This window comes from Psammomys obesus, unplaced genomic scaffold (genome assembly GCF_907164565.1).
Source record: "Psammomys obesus unplaced genomic scaffold, mPsaObe1.curated_primary_1811, whole genome shotgun sequence".
NCBI lineage: Eukaryota > Metazoa > Chordata > Mammalia > Rodentia > Muridae > Psammomys > Psammomys obesus.
The window spans coordinates 23,286,627-23,307,447 of NW_026596073.1; the positions used below are offsets into that span (position 1 = coordinate 23,286,627).

General features: G+C 43.7%; 1 pseudogene; it reads right to left on the reverse strand.

Moving 5' to 3' along the window:
* Positions 1 to 7,656: 7,656 nt before the first annotated feature.
* On the reverse strand, positions 7,657 to 8,959 carry LOC129690511 (40S ribosomal protein S25-like; annotated as a pseudogene).
* Between the last annotated feature and the right edge of the window lie 11,862 nt (positions 8,960 to 20,821).

Below are 20,821 nucleotides of genomic sequence, written 5' to 3' on the forward strand. Positions count from 1 at the left end.
TTTGCACCTTTTTTTTTTTTTCCTCTCCTTTTTTACCACATTTTGTTTTTAATTACGTGTGCATGTGTGTGGTAAGTGCGTATGAGTGCAGATGCCTGAAGGGGTCGGATCTCCTAGAGCTAGAGTTACAGGCACCACCTGATATGCTGCTGTGTATCTTTTTTATATTAAATTTTTATTTTTTATATTAATTACAGTTTATTTACTTTGTATCCCAGCTGTAGCCCCCTCCTTCATTCCCTCCCATCCTCTCTCCCTCATCTCCCTGCCCCTCTCCAAGTCCACTAATGGGGAGGTCCTCCTCCCCTTCCATCTGACCCTAGCTTATCAGGTCTCTTCAGGACTGGCTGCAATGTCCTCCTCTGTGGCCTAGCAAGGATGCTCCTCCCTCGGGGGTGGGGAGGTCAAAGAGCCAGCCACTGAGTTCATGTCAGAGACAGTCCCTGTTCCCCTTACTAGGGAACCCACTTGGATATTGAGTTGCCATGGGCTACGTCCGAGCAGAGGTCTAGATTATATCCATGCATGGTTGGAGAATCAGTCTCAGAAAACAATCACTGTGTGTATCTTAACCACTGAGCCACCTCCCTAGCCCAAATCAACCGTTTCTTACACAGGTCTTGAGACTCAAACTCAGGTCCTCTTGCTTGTAAGTACGCTACTCACTGGGCCAGTTCCATAGCCCCTCGAGTTCCTTTGATAAGATCTATTTTCAAACAGCAAATTTCTCTAGTGGACTTAAGACATTTGATAATACAAAAAGTTCGTATACACATATTTTTAGAATTACTAAAGTGCAACTTCATGGTGTAAGCAAGTGTCTCAGAAAAAAGACTTGAAATAATGCTGTGCTGTGGTGGTGCACACCTTTAATCCCAGCACTTGGGAGGCAGAAGCAGGCAGATCTCTACAAGTTTGAGGCCAGCCTGGTCTACCAAGCAAATTCCAGGCTACACAGAGAAACCCTGTCTCAAAAACAGAACAAAAAAGACTTAAAATAAGTTAAATGCCCTGTGCTTTGAGGATTTGATCTATCGTTTGTCCCTGAAACTTAAGATGGCACCCATGAGGACACTCAATACATAATGATCCAATAGCACAAAATCAGAAAGAGAGAGAGTGCCAAAACTCCCGAGTTCCTAGTCCCCCTAGGAAGGGAATCTAAAGATGCCGTGTGCAGACAATGTCGGACAGAATCGGCACTGATCAGGGAGTGGGCCACAGGCAGAGCCCAGCCTCTGTAGTCGGCTCCTGCTGCCCTTACAGAGAGAGCTTTTCCAACAGAATAGATGCTGTTCCTGCTCAGCATTTAGTCAAACCCCCCTTGCCTCTCTGGGGTGCCAATGGCCTCTTCTGCAAATCTATCCCCAGAGTGAGCAGCACACACGGCCCCGTGGTGCCCCCACAGCCTAGGCTACTGAGGCCAACCTGAAAATCCACCCGAGGAGCTTAAGCTCAGGAACTTGCAACTAGTCCTGGAAATACAGCAAGATGCAGTCCCCAAAAATAAATAAATAGAAATTTTGAAAGTCAGCTATTCAGCTGCTAGAACATGCAGAGCCCCATTTCTGGGCCTCCAGCTTCAATTAAACCACTTTCTTCAAAAGCCTTTGTTTTTCTCCTTTTAATTTTTTCACGCACAAGTACAGTGCATTTTTATCCTCTCTACCCCTCCTTCCTCCAGTTCTGCCCAAGCTCCCCCCAGTGTCTTTCTCTCAAATTCATGCCATCTTTTACATATGCCTGTATGCACATCAGGGCTAACTGCTTGGGCATGGGCCACTCATCGGGAGACTTGTCCCTAGAGGAAACTGAATCTCACTCCCTCAGTGGACTGCCTGCAAAGCCTCTCAGCTAGGAGTGGGGCCTGTGAGCCCTTCCCCCTTACTGCTGGACCGTTGGCTGGTGTGGGCTCACACAGGCCTGCTGCAGACAACCACAGCCATTGAGAGGTCACCCCTGCAACACCCTGTCCTGACCAGAAGACACTATCATGGCAATCCTCCCGATCCCTTTAGCTTTTCCAGCTGGCCTTTTACGGTGCTCCCTGAGCCTCGAGTGCAAGCATTGCCTTAAAAATGTCCTACTTGGGATGGGCACTTCACAGTCACGTATGCTCTATTTATTCACCAGCTGCGATTCTCTGTAACAGCCTCTGTCTGCTGCAGAAAGCAGCTTCTTTGCTGAGGAGTGAGAACTGTGCTCATCAAGAAAGCCCACAGGATCCAGGCACAGTGTTGCACACCTGTAATCCCAGCAGTCTGGGAGGCAGAGGTAGGTGGAGAACTCTCTGTGAGTTCGAGGCCAGCCTGGTCTACAAAAGTGAGTATCCAGGACAGCCAAGGCTACACAGAGAAACTATGCCTTGAAAAAAATGAATGAAAAAAAAGGAAGGAAGGAGGGAGGGAAGAAGGGAGGGAGGGAGAAAAAGAAGGAAGGAAGGAAGGAAGGAAGGAAGGAAGGAAGGAAGGAAGGAAGGAAGGGCGGGCCCACAGGTGCAATTTCTGGCCCAGAAGCCATTTTTATCCCAAAGTTGCCTTCCTTCTGGGAAGAAAACAATGAACTTGAAAAATAGCTGGAGTTTGAGGCTGAGTCCTTTCTTCTGTCCTCAGACAGCCCATTCTCCTTCTTTCAGAAGCCTAAGAAGACGCAGGGTGACGGCCTGTGTTTCAGCCATTAGATAACACTTACTGGTTTGTTAGTAAAAAGCCCTACACTGGAGATCACCTTTCCTAAAAACATGATAATAATAAAATATGGGCGTACTGGATGGAAAAACTAAGAAAACAATCTAAAAAGCCCCACCAGGGTCCTACAGCAAAGACAGAACAAGTATTGACAATTAACTACATAGGACATCAGAATAATGGCAAATTTGTCAAGTTTTAGACCTTCTACCAAAAACATATGAATTACAACATGACCAAATCATCACATGTGCCCCTGGCCTTCATTCAATGCATGATTTAGAAAGGCTAGGTTCTGAGAGCTGGCTTGGGACCAGGGAGCCATTATGGCAGGGTGGCTTTGCACATCGGGTTAGAACCCTACCTAAAGGCTAAAGCACGCTTAGCCTTTTTGTTTTGTGACTAGTATTGTATTTCCCACCAACAAAAGAGTATTATTGACAGTAACTATTTTTATTGTAGCTGTGAAAATTGAAGGTGCAGCTTATATTCTAATTAAGAAGGCCAGGCTTTGACTGTCCTGGAATTCACTCTGTAGACCAGGCTGGCCTGGAACTCAGAGATTCATCTGCCTCTGCCTCCTGAGTGCTGGGATTAAAGGCATGAGCCACTACCACCTGGCTGGGAAAAGGACTTTTAAACAGCCAAGATAAACTCTCTGCTAAGATTTTACACAAACGTTTAATGCCACAGAAAATAATCTCTGCAAAACTCAAATAGTGATTGGCCACTAGAGGGCTCTCACAGACTCCCATTGCTTTTAGTTAAAGCTGACTTTAAAATAATTTATGCAAAAAACCAATGTTAACAAAATACCACCAGCCTCACTGGCACACCCTTCTCAGAGAATCTGCCAAGAGAGAACAAAAAGATTAAAGATACACATGTTCTTTGACCCAGCTTCTGTAAGTTTATCTAAGAAATTTGTTAAAATATTAACCTAAATTTTTTTGCAATTTACATTTCAATAAAGTGTCAATTAAGAACCAGATATGAGCCAAGCATGGTGGGGCACACCTTTAATCCCAACGCTCATGAGTCATAGGCAGGTATATCTGTGTGAGTTCAAGGCCAGCCTGGTCTACAAAGTGAGTCCAGGACAGCCAGGGCTTGTTACCCAGGGAAACCCTGTCTCTAATAACAAAAAATGTATGCACAGATGTGTGCAGGAGAGCTCTGGAGCTAAAGCATCCAACCTGGATACAGGAAATGGAACTTTGGTTCCTGAAATAGCAGTGATTACCCTTTCCCACTGAGCCATCTCTCCAACCCCAAATCATCATTTTCAAAGCATACACTCTACTAAAATCCATTTCAGTATATCTGTATAATTGTTCAAATCCATAGACATGAATTTGAAAAATATACACTAAAATTTAACAAATGATCCCTTTGAGAAGTGAGATTAAGGCGTTTTACTCCCTTTCGCTCTCTCCGATCGCTCGCGCTCTCTCTCTCTCTCCTTTGCTTTTTGAGACAGGGTTTCTCTGTGTGGCCCTGGCTGCCTCTGCCTCCCTGGGATGCAGAGTACCACTACTGCCAGGCTCTCTCTCTTGATTTTCAGACATTTTCCCACAAGAAACGTGAGCTGTCTTGATAACTAGGAAATGGTTTTAATTTTTAAGTGTAAAGTATCTTAAGCATTTATAAATCTCTGTGGCTGGTGAGATGGCTCCATGGGTAAAGACGCTCATCACCAAGCCTAATTAATGGCTTGAGTTCCATTCCTGGACACCTAGTGCTGAAAAGAGGAACTGATTCTCACAGACCGCTCCTTGGCCTCCATGACGCCCGTTATCTCCTACACATACCCTAAATCAACCAAGAACTAGGTTTTTTTAGAGACACTCTTATCTCCGGACAGCGAGCAGCCCTCTCTTTCCCCCTCCTTAGCTAAGGGTCAAACCTAGAGGGTGAAACACAGTAAGCAAGTGCTCTACCACATTTCCAGCCCAGTAGTCAGCATGACTGAGTTACAGTCTGCGTCCACAACAGGAAGGACAAGGTTCAAAACCTCAGGGTGGGGCTAGAGAGATGACTCAGCAGTCAAGAGCACTTGCTGTTCCTGCAGGGAACCAGAGTTCAGTTCCCAGGACCCTAGGCCAGCCGCTCACAACTGCCTGTAGCTCCAGCTCCAGGAAATCCCACACCACAGACACCTGAAATCACATGCACAGACACCCCACACACAGACATACACAGATGCATGATTAAAAGTAAAACAGACCTTAAAAAAAAAATAATACTAAGGGTATGCAGAGCGCGGTGGCTCACACCTTTAATCCCAGCACTCTGGAGACCAGACGGGGTGAGTTTGAGGCCGGCCAGAGCTACACGATAAGATCTTGTCTCAAAAAACAACAACAGCAAGACAAAGCAAAACAGAAGACTAAGGATACAAAATTCCCACAAGCCCTTCATGATACAACACTGCAAACAACCGGTGTGTGCAGACTGCTCTCCCAGCCACCATTCAGCCGAGCTTCTGCTCACCCCTCGTGAAAGGCAGCCAAGCTTTCCAGCCCCTGCTCTGCATTGCTGGCTCCCTGCTGTGCCGAAACCGGCTCTTTTCACTGTTACTTCCCACCATTTAAAGCCCAAGACTCTCCTACAAGATGACCTTCCTACTTCTCCCTGGTGAGTCCTAAAGGGTCCCATAGAGCCCTTGTAAATTCTCCTACCAAAATGTCCTCCAGGCTGGGGATGGCTCAGTGGGTGACATGCTTGCCGTGCTAGCAGGGGGAGGACCTGTGTTCAGATCCTAGCACCGCGCAAAAGGCTGAGAGATTCCGGGGAATTGCAGGCCAGCTGGTCTAGCCTAAAGAGAGAGCTCCAGGCTCGGTGAGAAGCAGACCTTATCTCAAACATGAGGTAGAGAGAGATAAAGGCACCCAGCGTCATCCTTTGGCCTCAACACATGCAGGTACAGACAGACACACACACACAGTCTTAGTTCTATGTTGGGCATCATGAGATGTTTTCATTGTAAGTGTAATGCTGCATGTCGCCCACAGCCCCTAGCCTATCCTCATGCAGCAACTTCTCCCTAGGACATGTCAGTCCTCCTTTCCCTTGACCACCCCACCTTGGGGGTAGGGGTGAAGGGACCACATTTATTGACTCTCACTGACTCTCCCATCTTTGAAACCTCACCTCAGGTATCCTCTTGGAGGAGGCGCCTCCCAGCCTCTGTGCTGAGCCTCCTCAGTGCAGTGCCCTGGTGAAGACCTGCTCTGTTGAGCTCACCCATGGGGCTTTGTTCAGCTGTCTGGGAGTTCCTCAAGGGCAGAAGGCCTGTCAGACTCATTTCTGCAAGTGACGGCATGGATGTCAGGCCAGAGCACAGCAATCATTACTGTCAGAGTTAAATCCAGGCCTTTACATCTCTCCAACAGAAGTCTCCAGCTTTAATATGTGCAGTCTCCTACTATCAACCACGGTCTGTTGGGGGGACTTTCTGGTTTTCTCCTGTAGTAAGCAGCCTCTAATATGTCCCCCAGTGGCCCCATCTCCTGGCATTCAGTCCTGGGTGACGCTTTCTCCCATTCTTCCAGCCTTGGTGTTGCCAACAGCATGTGACAAGATGGCTGTTTATCACTTGAGAGACAAGGTTACTGAGGCTATGGCTGAGCAGGACGGCAGTGGTCAAAATGGCCGAGTAGGAAGCTGTAGCCACTGGTTTCTCCACAGGAATGAGGAAACAAAAACTTGTCAGGACCAGCATTTTTGGTGCTCTGTGAAACGGTGAAAGCAGCTGGACAAACACAGTTGCGCACCTGGAGTGGGAAATGCCACCTTCAAAATGACAGAGAATCCGTGAAGGATTTTCATACGTCGGGCCCAAGCCCTATCCAGCAAGGCAGCCCCAGTTCAGTTTCCTCTCTCAAACCAGAGCAGGGTCAGACCTTATTTAAAATGTACTGGGTACAACTGTTATGATCTCAGACCAGACAATTAGAAAGTGCTTCTGGTAAGAGACATGGACTCCTCATACAGGCCCACAAGTGACTAAAAGTGTTTAAAAGCCTGGCATCTCTGCCTTAGTTCTTTTTTCTTTGGGACAGTCACCTGCTTGACTCTTTGTAGGCATGTTAATCTCTAAGGTGTGCCCGTCTGAAAGCTGGAGTTACCCAACACTTCTCACGGTGGTGCAAGAAAAGATAAGAGTAATTGAATCAGCACCTTTTACAATGTGTTACTGTTCCAGACCCCTAAAGGATGCCTGGAGCTGCCCAGTCACTGTCCTGAGCTGGCACTCACCTGACATTCCAGGAACAGCGGAGTCTGCAGCTGTGGACTGACACCTTATCATGACTTCACCCTCAACCAAAGCCATCGTCTCCTGGGAACTGGCTCATCCCTCAGGCGGTGAGGGCTTCTTCCTGCAAAGCACACTGGGAAACTAGAGCTGAGATACTGATCAAAGCGACCACACCTTGGCCAATGCCACTAAGCTATGCAGCCTCTTGCCCCAGCCCTGATTCTTCCCTATATAAGCCTAACACTCTCAAGGGTGTCCCAAGGCTGGACTGGAGAGGTCGCTGACCTCTTTATCTGTACTTCCCAGTGTGGCAATAGCCATTAAACCTCCTTTCTGCAGCAGCTGGGGAGATGGCTCAGTCAGTACAATGCTTGCTGTAAATGTAGGAGGACGTGAGGTCCCGTCTCTAGCACCCATGCAAAAAGCCAGGCAGGGCAGTTTCTGTCTGTAACCACAGCACTGTGGGGATGGAGGAGACAGAAGGATCTGTAGGCCTCAGTGGCCAGCCAGCCAGCAGCCAACTTTAGTGAGCTTCAGGTTCAGTGTCTCCAAATAAGGTGAAGAGTGACTGAAGAAGATACCCAACCTTGACCTGTGGCCTTCACAGACCCAAGCACACACCCATAAACAGGTACACACACACACACACACACACACACCACACCTCCGTTCTTTGCTTTCTATCATTGTTTTATTTTTATTTTTTTACTCAATAAAGTTTTATTTTTCAAAATGCACAGCTGATTGAACCTGCTCATGCATCTTCACCAGCAGCTGGGGTATCTCCACCCTTTGTGTTTCTGGTGTAAATTACTTGGGCTCTGTGTTTTGAAACCAGCTTGGTAAGTCCTTTACTAAGTAGCTCCTGAAGGGCTGCCCTGGCCAAGGAATCTTCAGTCTCTCAGAGACCACAGCTGGAGTAATAAGCTTATAGTTGGGAACTTCCTTACATAATTTGTCGTATGTGGCTTTGTCAAACAGCACCAGGTTGTTGAGCTTGTCCCGAACTTTACCTTTGGACCACTTCTTCTTTTTGGCCTTGCCACCAGACTTATTTACTGGGTCTTTGTCTTTTTTGGCTGACTTTCCGGCATCCTTCTTATTGTCCTTGGGAGGCACGGCGAAGCTCAGAGAGCAGCGACGACCCCTGCAGCCTCACTAAGATGTCGGGGGGGGGGGGGGGGGAAGGAAGCCCGTCTGCCCTCTATCATTGTTTTAATCGGTGTGTTTGCATAAGCATTAGTGTCTGAACCTCGTTTGTTGGGACTCCCAGAGCTGGGGTTTTGCTGTAATGCTGTAGTAACATGTCTCTGGTGTGGATGTTTGATAGATACCGCATACAAAAGACACAAGGTAGACTACCTGCTCGTAGATGCCGCAACAAAAATAGTGGTGGTCAAAACACTTCCAGACTGCCGAGGGGCTAGAGGAGCAGCCTGCCTAGAAGGGTGTTCACCTCGCGCACACAAAGCCCTGGGTTCAATCCCCAGCCCTACATAAACTGGGCACGATGACACATGCCGCTAGTTATAGCCCCGGGGCGGAGGCAGAAGGATCACAAATTCAAGGTCATCCTCTGCTACAGAGCAAGTTTAAGGTCAGCCTGAAGGTCTTGAGACTCTGTTGTTTTGTTTTCTGTATTTTTTTTTCAAGGCTACTTAAGGACTAGAGAGGTTGGAACAAAATTTTCTTGGCAAACAGGACATTCAAAGGAGTTGTGTTTGTAAAGGAGTTGGGAAAGCAAGACACATGCCCAGGCAAGACACATGCCCAGAAAAAAACTTGAGAAAGCCTTGAACGTTGATCTTGGATTGACCCCAAAGCTAAAGCAAACTTCAGGATCCTAGCAAGCCTAGCTCAGTGCTGAAGGAGCGCCCAGACGGTTCAGCTGCAAACACTGGGCGTATCATTGGGCATTTCTTAATCTGTTTTGGTTTTCTGATTTTCTTTTTTGGTTTTTGGAATTTTGTTTGTTTGCTTGATTATTTTCTTCTTTCTAGGTTTACCTCATACTCTTTAAGAAAAGCCATCAAAGCATTAAGTAAACATGGACAAAAATAGAAATTTAAATGACCCCACAATAAATAATCTTTACAAAAATAGTCTAGGGGAGTCTCAGAACAAACTGGCCAGTGTAGTTCTTACTTAACAATTAAAAAAAAAAAAAAATGAAGGCAGTTAATCCTGAACAAAAAAGTATCTAATTTTCGGAGTTACTAAATTATAATTTCTCACATACTCAGCTAAAAACAAAACTCATTAAGACATAGAAAAGGGTGGGGTTGGGAGGGGGTGAGGGAGGGGCTACAGCTGGGATACAAAGTGAATAAACTGTAATTAATAAAAAAAGTAAATTGATTAATTTTTTTAAAAAAGACATGGAAAGAAACAGAGAAATAATACCGGTTCAAAAGAGCAACCTTCTGCCAGGCATAGTGGTGCATGCCTTCAATCCCGGCACTCAGGAAGCAGAAGAAGGCAGAGCTCTCTAGGCCAGTCTGGTCTGCACAGTGGGACCCTGTCTCTTAAAAAGAAGTCGTCATCAAAAAGATCGATAGGAACGCTTCTGGTGAAACACATATCAGAATCACAGGCTACTGGGTGATAAGTTCATGTTATTATTTAACTCTTCATTCCTGGGACCAAAGTACTTGACAGAAACAACTTAAGAGAGGGCTTTATTTGGGCTTAAAGGTCAAGGGAGGATAGTTTATCATGTAGAGAAGTAATGGCACCAGAAGCCTGAGTTGGCTGGGCGGTGTCTACAACTCTGTGACTGCAGTCAGAAAGCAGACGAGTGGGGCTAGTTTATGAAGGCCCCTCCCTAGAGACCTGCCTCTTCCATTACAGCTCCATATCCTAAAGATTCCACAACCTTCCAAAACAGCCACCAAAGAGGGGCCAAGTGAGTCCACAGAGACATCACATATTCACAGCACAATGAGGTTGAAGCGCTGACTTGCACATTTGAAAGAAACTAAACTTGTAGCTGTGGTGGTTGAAATGACCAGAAGATTAAAAGAAGAGATGCTTGTAACTGTGAAGGAAAGAACATGGAAGAAGGGAAAGAGGGGGGTGGGGGTTACCTCTACTGAATGCATACATGCCCAGCCCTGAGGTTCATGTGGCTCATGCTTGCTTCCTGGGTGTGCCCAACACTGGCTCTGCCACCATCCTGGGCCCACACACATGTAGGACATTGAGCCTGATGAGTTCAAGAATGTCTTCAGATATATAGCAAGTTCAAGCCCACCTAAGATGCTATCTCAAAACAACAAGATAATTTATATGACTTAGGGACGTGTCAAACACCAAATGTAAGAGTCATTCATTTCAGGAGAGAAGAAAGGAATAGGATGCTTACTTAGAGAAATAATGGCAGTAAACTTTTCAAATCTAGGGCTGAGGAGATGGCTCAGAGGTTAAGAGCACTGGCTGCTCTTCCAAAGGTCCTGAGTTCGATTCCCAGCAACCACATGGTGGCTCACAACCATCTATAATGAGATCTAATGCCCCCTACTGGTGTGCAGGTGTACATGCAGGCAGAATACTGTACACATAATAAATCTTTAAAAAAAAAAAACTTTTCAAATCTAAAAGATATAAATATCTAGGTACAAGATGATCAAATTTTCTGACCAAATAGCACTTCTATGTCACACATAGAGGAGAAGTAAATTGCACACCTGAGTTCCAATACAGTTAGCACAGGCCTATGGACACTTAACCTTTCAGGCCAGGCTAGAGTGGGATCAGTATATTTAAAGTCCAGAGTGGATGAAGTACCAACAGCAAAGCTGTCTCCTAGAAATGAAGGAGGAAAGAAAACCTGCCCAAACAGAAACCTAAATGGCCTTTATCACCACCAGGCTTGACTAAATAATGCTAAAAGAATTTCTTTAAATGAAAAAAAGAGGGTGTTTTTTTTATACGTATGAAGATATAAAACTCACCAGAAAAATTAAAGACACTCAAATTCAGTATATTCAAGTACTACAATGGTGGAATGCAAATAAATCATGCATGTATCATTTATAAGAAGCTCAAAGCACAAAACTATGAAAACTAATAAAAGCTGCAATGGTTTGTTGAGAAATATACAGTGTAAAAAATCCAAAGTGTATTATCGAAATCAAAATGTTTGAGAGTCTATAACTTACTCAAAAATTAATTTTTAAGAGTTTGATAATGTTCCTTCTGCTTCTATTTTGTGGAATAGTTTGAAGAGTATTGGTGTTACCTATTCTTTGAAGGTCTGGTAAAATTCTTTGCTGAAACAATCTGGCCCTGGGTTTTTTGTTGTTGTTGTATGGGAGAGTTTTGATGACTGCTTCTATTTCCTTTGAGGATATAGGACTATTTAATTTGAAAGGGTTAAATTAGCAGAACTAACTCTAAAGTGTTTTTCAGACTCCATCCAAGGTTAGCTTGTCCCTGGAGTACCTTGGTTCCCACCCTTGAGTTCTGAAAAGAAAAAGAAAAAAAACAAAACAAAACAAAAAACAGAATGTTCACAGCAGCTTGCAGCTAGACACACAGCAATTGAGACAGGGTCAGTTAAGAAAACATAAGTTGTTCCCAGAGTTGTGGTGCTCCTCTTGGTCTCTGTGGTTTGGCCAGGGGCTGTTAACCAACTAGGTCAAAGTGCATTTCATTCCTTTACCTTTTGTCCAATCATGTAACGCGAAGGCTTAGAAGTCCCTGCTTGCGGTTTTTCCCTTTAAAAACCCTCTTCCCTTGGAGCTGGCTGTAACTCTCCCAACCTGCTATGTCAGAAGGGATTGCGACCCAAGCTTGAGCTTGAATGTTTTACATCAGACTTGTGTTCCTGATGGTCTCTTGGGGGTCTCATGACCTAGGCATAACAAATTTATTTACCTGGCCTTGATTCAGCTTTGGTAAGTGGAATCTCTCAAGAAAATTGTCCATTTTATTTAGATTTTCAAATTTTGTGACGTATAGGCTTTTGTAGTAAGACCTAATGATTGTTTGGATTTCCTCAATGTCTGTTGATATGTCCCTCTTTTCATTTCTGATTTTGTTGATTTGGATAGTGTCTCTCTGCCTTTCAGTTAGTTTGGCTAAGGGTTTGTCTATCTCATTCAGAATGGCAAACATGGTAGACACCAGAAGTGGTGGAAGAGAGGAAAACAGGATGAGAGCCTGCTAAAGACAGTCCTGTGAAAGTATCCCCACCCAAGAGGGGATTGAAGCAGATGCTGAGACTCAGGGTCAAACTTTGAGCAGAGCACAGGGAACCTTATGAAAGAAGAGAATGGTAGGGATAGAGGGATATGGAGGGGAGAGAAGTCTCACAAAAGAGACCAACAAAGCTAAAAGATCTGAGCCCAGGGGGTTCAGAGACTGATGCACCAATGGAAAACCAACCATACATGGAGAGAATCTAGATCCCTGCTCAGATGTGGCCAAATGGTTTCCATGTGTACCTCTGAGTGAAGGATGCAGGGGCTGCCTCTCTCATGAACTCAGTTGACTGCACTTTGATCATTTGCTCCTGGTGATTCGGTTTTCCTGGGTCACGGAGGAAGAGGATCCAGGCAGTCCTGATGAGATTTAACAAGCTATGGGCAGATGGCAACAATGTAGAACTTCCCCTTTCAGTGGACTAGGGGAAGGGGATGGGGGGTAAGAGGTAGGAAGGTTGGGACTGGGGGAGTTGAGGGAGGGGGCTTCAATCGGGATATATAATGAATAAATTGTGAAGAAAAAAATTAAAATTAAAAAAAAAAGTTTGACAAAGATGTCCTATGTGGGTGGATTAAGCAGCACCCAAAAGTCATAGGTTATTAAATAAAAACCCAGAGCCAGGAGTGGGCAACCTCCCTGTAAGTTGTTGGCTACGGAGACCCAGAGGCTCCCAAAATAATAATGCAGGCAACTGCCAGTGCTCTTGGTTGCTGGCCAGAACTTGATTGTAAGACTCTATTGCTAAAACGAACAAACCATAACAACACCACATAGTTTTGCTTCATAGAGAAATCAAGCTAGAATTGGTCTGAAAATTTCCTCTCTGCTGGTTAGTTTTCATAGTGCCAGCATATGCTATGCAGACTACTGGAAGAAAATTGTCATCAAAGTCTTTTTTTACTGTAGACCCTGGGTGCAACAACTCTGACCAACTGTATAAGATGAACCCACTAGTGCATAAGTGGCAAGGTTGTCATGGAGGTAACCAATCTTTTGGTGACTGGATTTTTTTTTTTTTTTTTTTTTCCCACTGCACAGATGGGAAATTCATATCTGGTACTCTAATCTAGCCAAAACCCAGTGTTGGCTGGGGAGGGAATAAGCCCTAGTGAGGAAGCTACTACTGATGTTTTGCTAATTGGACATGGGTGTGCCTGCCAAATTGCCTTCTCAATAGTTATGTTTGTGTGCATAGATTGTTAATGCCATTTTTTGGCTTTGGTCAGAGAAAAAAAAAATTTTTTTTTTCTTTTCAGAATGGTGACTGAAGAGACTCATGAGTGGTCAAAGTATTGATAATAAGCAACTGTTGAACTCCCAGTCATAATGGGTCATCCATATTGATTATTACCCCCTCTAAGGCTCAGAGCATGATGAGAGAAGAAATAGAAAGAAAGGGGGGAGGGAGAAGGAGCGGCAGGGAGGGAGGAAGAAAGGGAGGGATGAAGGGAGGGAGAGAAGGAGGAAGGGAGGGAAGAAGGAAGGAAGGGAGAAAGGGAGGAAGGAGGGAGGGAGGGAGGGAAGAAGGGAGGGAGAAGAGAGGGAGGGTTGGGTTGTGGTGTAGAATTCTGACTTCCAGGCGAGACTTGGCTATTGTGCTCTTGAATTTATAGCAGCCGTGTTTACTTACACAAGGCTCTCAGGTCTGCTTGTTTGTCTGTTTTAAGATTTATTGATTTTTATGTGTTTGAGTGTCTTGCCTGCCTATCTGTATGTGCACTACATGAGCCCCCGGTGCCTGAGGATGTAAGAAGAGGGTGTTCGATGCCCTAGGACCGCAGTTACGGATGGTTGTGAACCACCATGTGAGTTCTGGGAGTTGAACCCAGGCCCTCTGCAAGGCTCTTAAACGACTGAGCCATCTCCTTAGCCCCAGGATTTACACACAGTTAGCGGTTGACAGGAGAGAGAGATTTTCTTCAGTGGTGTAGACACTGTTAAAGCATCCATGCTTCTCCAAAGCATTACCCATACTCCTGGGAACAACCCTAGTGCAACTCATTGGAACACGGACATGCGCACACGCGCACGCACACACACACACACACACACACACGTATAAAGGGGGCTACTTGGGAAAGAAATGGGATGGGTGGGAGCAGGAAAGGAACATGAGAGTGCCCTCGGGGTTGATATGACTGAACACATCCTGTACACATATGAAACTCATGTTTATTTTTATTAGTGAACCAAAGTTATTCACATTCAAGCTATATTGGTAGGTAGGACTTAACACTGTCATTTGTTTGTTTTCTGGTTATTTTATAGATGAAGAAAGAACGTGTGCTTTTGCTGTATTCCTTTCTAATTAGATGATTACAGATATGCCATAATGAAACCCATTATTTTGTGTAATTAATACATGCTACTAAAGACATTTAGAAATGGAGAGGGGAGTGAAAATCTTAAGTTGTTTTTTTTTTTTTTCTATGCTCAGTTAAATAGCTGTTCTGGTTAGTTTTTGTCAACTTGACACAAACCAGGGCCACCTGGAAAGAGAGACCAGACCCTCATTTGAGGAACCGCCTCCATCAGATTAGCCTGTGGACATGTCTGTGGGAAATCTTGATTAGTGATTGATGTGAGGTCCATCCAGCCCTCTGTGGGTGGGGCCACCACTGAGCAGGTGGACCTGAGCAATGTAAGAAAGTTATCAGAGCAAAGCCAGCGGGAGCAAGCCAGGAAGCACCATTCCTCTGTGGTCTCTGCTTCAGTTTGTGCTTCTAGGGTCTTGCCTGGAGGGTCTGCCCTAAATCCCTTCAGAAATGGACTGGGAGTTGCAAGATCTGAAATAATTTCTTTCCTCCCTGAATTGATCTTGGTCGGCATTTTATCATAGCAACAGAAAGCAAATTGGGAGTTAGTTATTAGCTTAAAATTGCCTATTGTTAACTACCGGTGTTTTGTGTAAGGCATATGTAACCACAAACCAAAAATTTTAACAATCGTGTGCAGCAGTGTGAGATTGGAAAAACAACAGCAACAATGACAACAAAACCCTCTACCATTAAGCCACACAATTTAGAAAGGAATCAAGCGACACATGCCTGTGATCTCAGCATTTGGCAGACAGAAACTAGAGGACCCCAAGTGTGAGGCTGTTCTGAGTGACACAGGAAGATCCTGTCTCAAAAATAAATAATTTTTAAAAAGAAATCAAAAGTTACTCTTTGAAAGAATTATCTAATTACAAAGGAATACAACGAAAAGGGACCAAGGGTTATAAGATAACCACAAAACAACCAAATGGCAGTGGTAAAGCCCTACCTACCAATATAGCTTGAATGTAAATTAGTTTAGTTCTGCTGTAAGAAGATACAGACAGAATCTGGAAAGCAGATTCTGGTTAAGAAATGCTGCTGCACTTTAAAAAAAAAAAAAAAAGTTTATGTGTATGAGTGTTCTTCCTATGTGTATATGTATTCTGTGCCTGGGAATGTTAGAATTCTGGGAACTACTTACAGATGTTTGTGAGATGCTATGTAGGTGCTGGGAATTGAATCCTGGTCCTCTACAAGAGCAGCAAGTGCTCTGGCAAGATGCACAGACTCACCTCTCCAGCCCCCATGAACACTTGCTGCTCTTCCCTTAGTGACCAGAGTTCAGTAGCCAGCACACACACTGACTGGGTGACTAAAACTTCCTGTAATTCTAGTTCCCAGAAGATCCGACCCCTCTGGTACCTGCACTTCAATTATGAATACAAATTGAAGGGCTAACAGGGCCAAGCTTGGCAAACATGTTTGCTGGGAGCCCCTTCCCTCCCCCTTCCCGCTTCCCTCCCTCTTGCTAAACCATTACATTCCTAAAGCTAGCTCCCAAGGGCCATTCCCTTATTTGGCCACTTCCTTATGTCTGTCTAAAACTCCAAGGTCCAACCAATTATCAAAATGCCACGGTCTGGCAATCAAAAAAACTATTTGGCTGCACTGGCTAACAGGTCCAATCAGGACTCACCCACTCATCCTAGCGCAGGTTTCTCCTTTTCTCCTTAAAACCCACTCCTGCAGAGACACCTTGTCTGAGCCAGACAGCCTCTCCCCACCACCAACTTGCGAGGTCCCTCCAGGGTAATAAATCTCCTTTGTGCTGACAATTTGGTGTCTGGGTGTGTTCTGTGCCAACTCTGAGGTCTCTTCACTCATCTCACACACAAACATAATTTTTAAATACGATGCATATATATTTTTTAAAGATAGGGTATCTCAATGGATGGTGCTTACTCATTTTGCCTTTGCAGACACAGGGGAAAAAATTTAAGGATGACTAAGGGCATTGCTCCATAGTAGACAGAGTATGTGCATAACATGAAGGCACACAAACAGATATGTACACAAGGAAGGAAGGAAATGGGGGAGGGAAAAACAAAGTCCTGTGCGAATAAATGAAAACGAAAATGTGAAAACAATTTTTCTGACCACAATAGTGTGAGACTCTAACTCAATAATAGAAGAAATTTCAAAAATTTTCCAATTTGTGGGAACCAAATAATAGCTCCTAAAATAAAAACTAAACAAATAAAAGTCGAATGAATAAAAATAACAAAAAACACCTAAAAGGAAAATTTTAAAAATTTCATTTGAGACAAATGAAAACAGATACACAGTATGCTGAAGCTCATTATACACAGCCAAAGTGATGCTAAGAAGAGTTTATAGCAGTAAGTACCAACATTTAAACAAAACAAAGAGATTCTTTAGGGCACGAAGGTGGCTCAGCTAGTAAGAGCACTTGTCTTAAGCCAAGCAACCTGTGTTTGATCCTCGGAAGCCAGGAAGAAACAAAAAAACAAAACAGGGAAGGAGAGAAACTCCACAAACTTGTCTTCTGCCCTCAGATGACCACTACAACACGCACATTAATAAATAGTCTCAATTTCACTATGTCTCCTATCTACAGAAAGATGGCCAAGGGAAGCCTAGAAGGAAAGAACGGAGTAATAAAGATGAGAGAGAACTAACCGAGGCACCACAAAAGAAACATTAAAAAGTCTGGATATCCTCAAAAGCAATTGTTCCTTGTTAGAGCAAGAAAAAAAAATCAACAAAACTTAGTTTGGCTAAGGAGAGGAATCAAAATAAAAGTGCATTCATTCTAACCAACACAACAAGAATGCATGGGACCATGAGACTAAGAGTAATAATTACATGGGAATAAACTGGGTAGCCAGACCAGCATGTGGTGATGCATACCTTTGATCCTAGTGTTCTGTAAGGCAGAGGCAGCCAGATCTCTGTGAGTTCAAGGCCAGCCTGGTCTACAAAGTGAGTCCAGGACAGCCAAGGCTGCACAGAGAAACTCTGTCTCAAAAAACCCAAAATAATAATAATAATAAATTAGATAACCAAGAGCAACTTGTATGTTATTGGGCACATTTAATCCACCAAGATGAAATACTGAATAGAAAAACTTGAACAGTGACAAGACTGAATCATTAAAGTCTGTCATCAAGAATAATCAAGGACACCCCCCCCCACACACACACACACAGAGTGCTGATAAATCCACTCAGCAAAATGCCAGGCTACAAAATAAACATGTAAAGCTCAGTTGCATTCCTACACCCTAAAAACAAAGTCCTAAATGGAAATTAATTTATTCTATGCATCAAAAAATATTTAGGGATAAATTTAAGAAAGAAAGAGACTTGTGGAGTGAAAACTACAAAAAATGCTGGGTAAAATTAAAGGCCCAAGTGAAGAGACATCGCAAATTCAAACTCCACAAGGTTTAAATTTGTTAGATTAGCAATAAACCCAAGGCATTCCATAGTTAGTGCAAATCCTAGCAAAGTTATCATTATAAAACTCGTACGAACCCAAAGGACATCAAATTATCAAAGCAGTAAGAATAAAAAATCTGGGGCCAGGCATGGTGGCACACATGATCCCAGCACCAGGGAGGCAGGGGTAGGCATATTTCTGAGTTCTGAGGCTCTGTTTTAAAAAGAAAAGAAATTACATCGCAGCCAGTCCTGAAGAGACTTGATAAGCTAGCGTCAGATGGAGGGGGAGGAGGTCCTCCCGTTAGTGGACTTGGAAAGGGGCAGGGAGGGAGGATGGGATTGGGAGGGAATGAGGGAGGGGGCTAGGGCTGGGATACAAAGTAAATAACCTGTGATTAATATAAAAAATAAAAAAAAAAAATTTACAAGACTCACAAGTCCTGATTTTAAAAGTTACTTCAAAGTTCCACGTCAAAACAGGGTATTTTGGGAGTAAGGACAGATACAAAAGAGCCCAGAAATAATTGCTTAAGTGGTATGATTAAGTGAGGTTTTTTGTTTGTTTGTTTGTTTTTCTCCCAGTAAAGGTACTAAGACCATTTAATGGGAAAAACAGAGATTGGGTTTTGTGACTTGTTTTTTCCAACAAGAGGGCTAGGAAAACTGGATATCTGCATTTAAGAAAGAGGAGAAAGAGGAGGAGGCTGTATTACACCAGATAACAAAAGTTATGTGAAAACTGATCAAAGACCAAGATTAGTGACACTGAATTTAGTAACAACTGTTTTGACATCAAAAACACAAATAACAAAAGAAAAAAGAAACAAACTAGGCTATTAAATTTCAAAACTTGTTCACCAAAGGCGATTCTTCAGGTCAACCTGAGATGGAAGATGACCCTGGAGACACACCTCTAAACATGTCTGAGTGGGTATTTCCAGAAAGGTTTGACTGAAGAGGAAGGAAACTGAATAAAGGCAACATCGGCCCAAGAGCTGAGGAATAAAAAAGAGCAAGCAAGCTGAGCTTCATAGAAGATGCCATGTGACAGCTGCCTCAAGCTCTGTGCTTTCTTCACTTAGGACTGTATCCCCTCAAACTGTGAGCCAAAATAAACCCTTTCTTAAGTTCCTTTTGTCTACTATTTTGTCATGGCCACAAGCAAAGTAAGACTCCAATGAAAAAGACAATCCAGAAAAATAGAAAACACAGATGAGTCATAGTCTGACAAAGAAATAACAGATGCTCAGAAGGCAAGAGAGCCAGGGTTGAATATTCAGCACAGTAAAGAAGCCTAGACTAAGATAAAGGACTCATACAATTCAACAAAGCACAACAGAAGCCAATTTTTAAAACAAATAAATGGATTAAAGATATCTCCAAAAATACAAAAATGTCTAACAAGCACATGAAAGGAGGATCAACATTAGTCTCTATAGAAACGAAGGTCAAACCGTAATGAAATCACATTTCATAAGCATGTGGGTAACTATTATTGATAAGATGAAAAGTTCCACATCCTCAAAGGGACGTAGAGACACTGGTAGGGCCACTGTCTTTCCGGTGGGCACATACGGTACAGCTCTCTGGGTATTTGGAGGCTCCTAGAACAGTTATAAAATTAACAGTTGGAAAGTGAGCTTTAAAGTGCCACACAGACGTGTAAATCACAAGAACTACAAAGCAGAAACAAGCCAATAGCCATCAGCAGACAATGGGATGACTAAACTTTGCCATAAACATAAAGGAGTATTATTCAATGGTAAAGGGAATAAAATTTGGATGCTTGTGACATGGAAGAGATCCTGAAAGCACACCATGTAAGCACCAAATTAGAAGAAGCAAATTAGACACAAAATAAAGCAGAGGAAGCTACAGCTCAGTCACACTGATAGTCTGGAAATAATGACTGTGCCCAGTGGCACTGAATCACAACCTAAAATGGCTGTAATGTGTATCTAAGTATGTCACAAAAAATAAACTGTCATAGTAGTATAACTACACTCTACCCCAGTGACTGTTGTCTCTTGGTATCAGTGCCCTTATGAAAAACCCTTTGGTTGAGTATGAGCTGTACTCCCTTTTTTTTTTTTTGGGGGGGGGAGGGGGCAGGTTAGTGCTGGAGCCAGCATTTCTCTGTGTAGCCCTGGCTCTTAGAACTCACTCTGCAGACTAGGTTGACCTCAAGCTCAAGAGATCTGACTGATTCTGCCTCCTGAGGGCTGGAACCAAAGGTGTGGGCCACTACACTTGAGTAATGACATATTTCTAACACACAAGGCAAGACAAATGACTAAGAATTTGGTCATAAGGAAACAGTAGCATTGCTTTCTTCTGGGTCACTATTTGGGTAAGTCAGGTTCTAGAATGCCATGCCATCAACAGCCACAACACAGCACAGCCACAGCCACCCACGAGCTCACTAATGACATCACCCTTCTGGATCCCAAGGCAAAACACCCAGCCAACCTGGCCCTGTATCTGACCTCAGATACTGGTATAGAACCTAACATCCTACATAGGTGGTGATGGACAATAATGTATGCCAGGGACTGGGGAGAATGCTAAAGAGTCTAAGTAGCCCAACAAATGATCACAAAATGCTGGCGTTTTCAACACCCGAAGCATTACATGAAAGTTCGTAATTTAATCTGTGTATAATAAGTAAGGTACAGAAAAAGAAAAATGGGGTGGGCTGGAGGGATAGTTGAGTAGTTAGGTGCTCTGGCAGAGGACCCCAGTTCAGTTCGCAGCACCTACATGGCACCTCACAACCATCTCTTCTGGCCACCCTGGGCACTAGTCATTCACATAGTGAACATACATATATGAAGACACCCACACACATAGAAACAAATAAATCTATTTAATATGAAAGGAAAATGTTACCTTTGGGGGACAAGAGAGACAGCAGTTGATACCAAGATGACTTGAACCAAA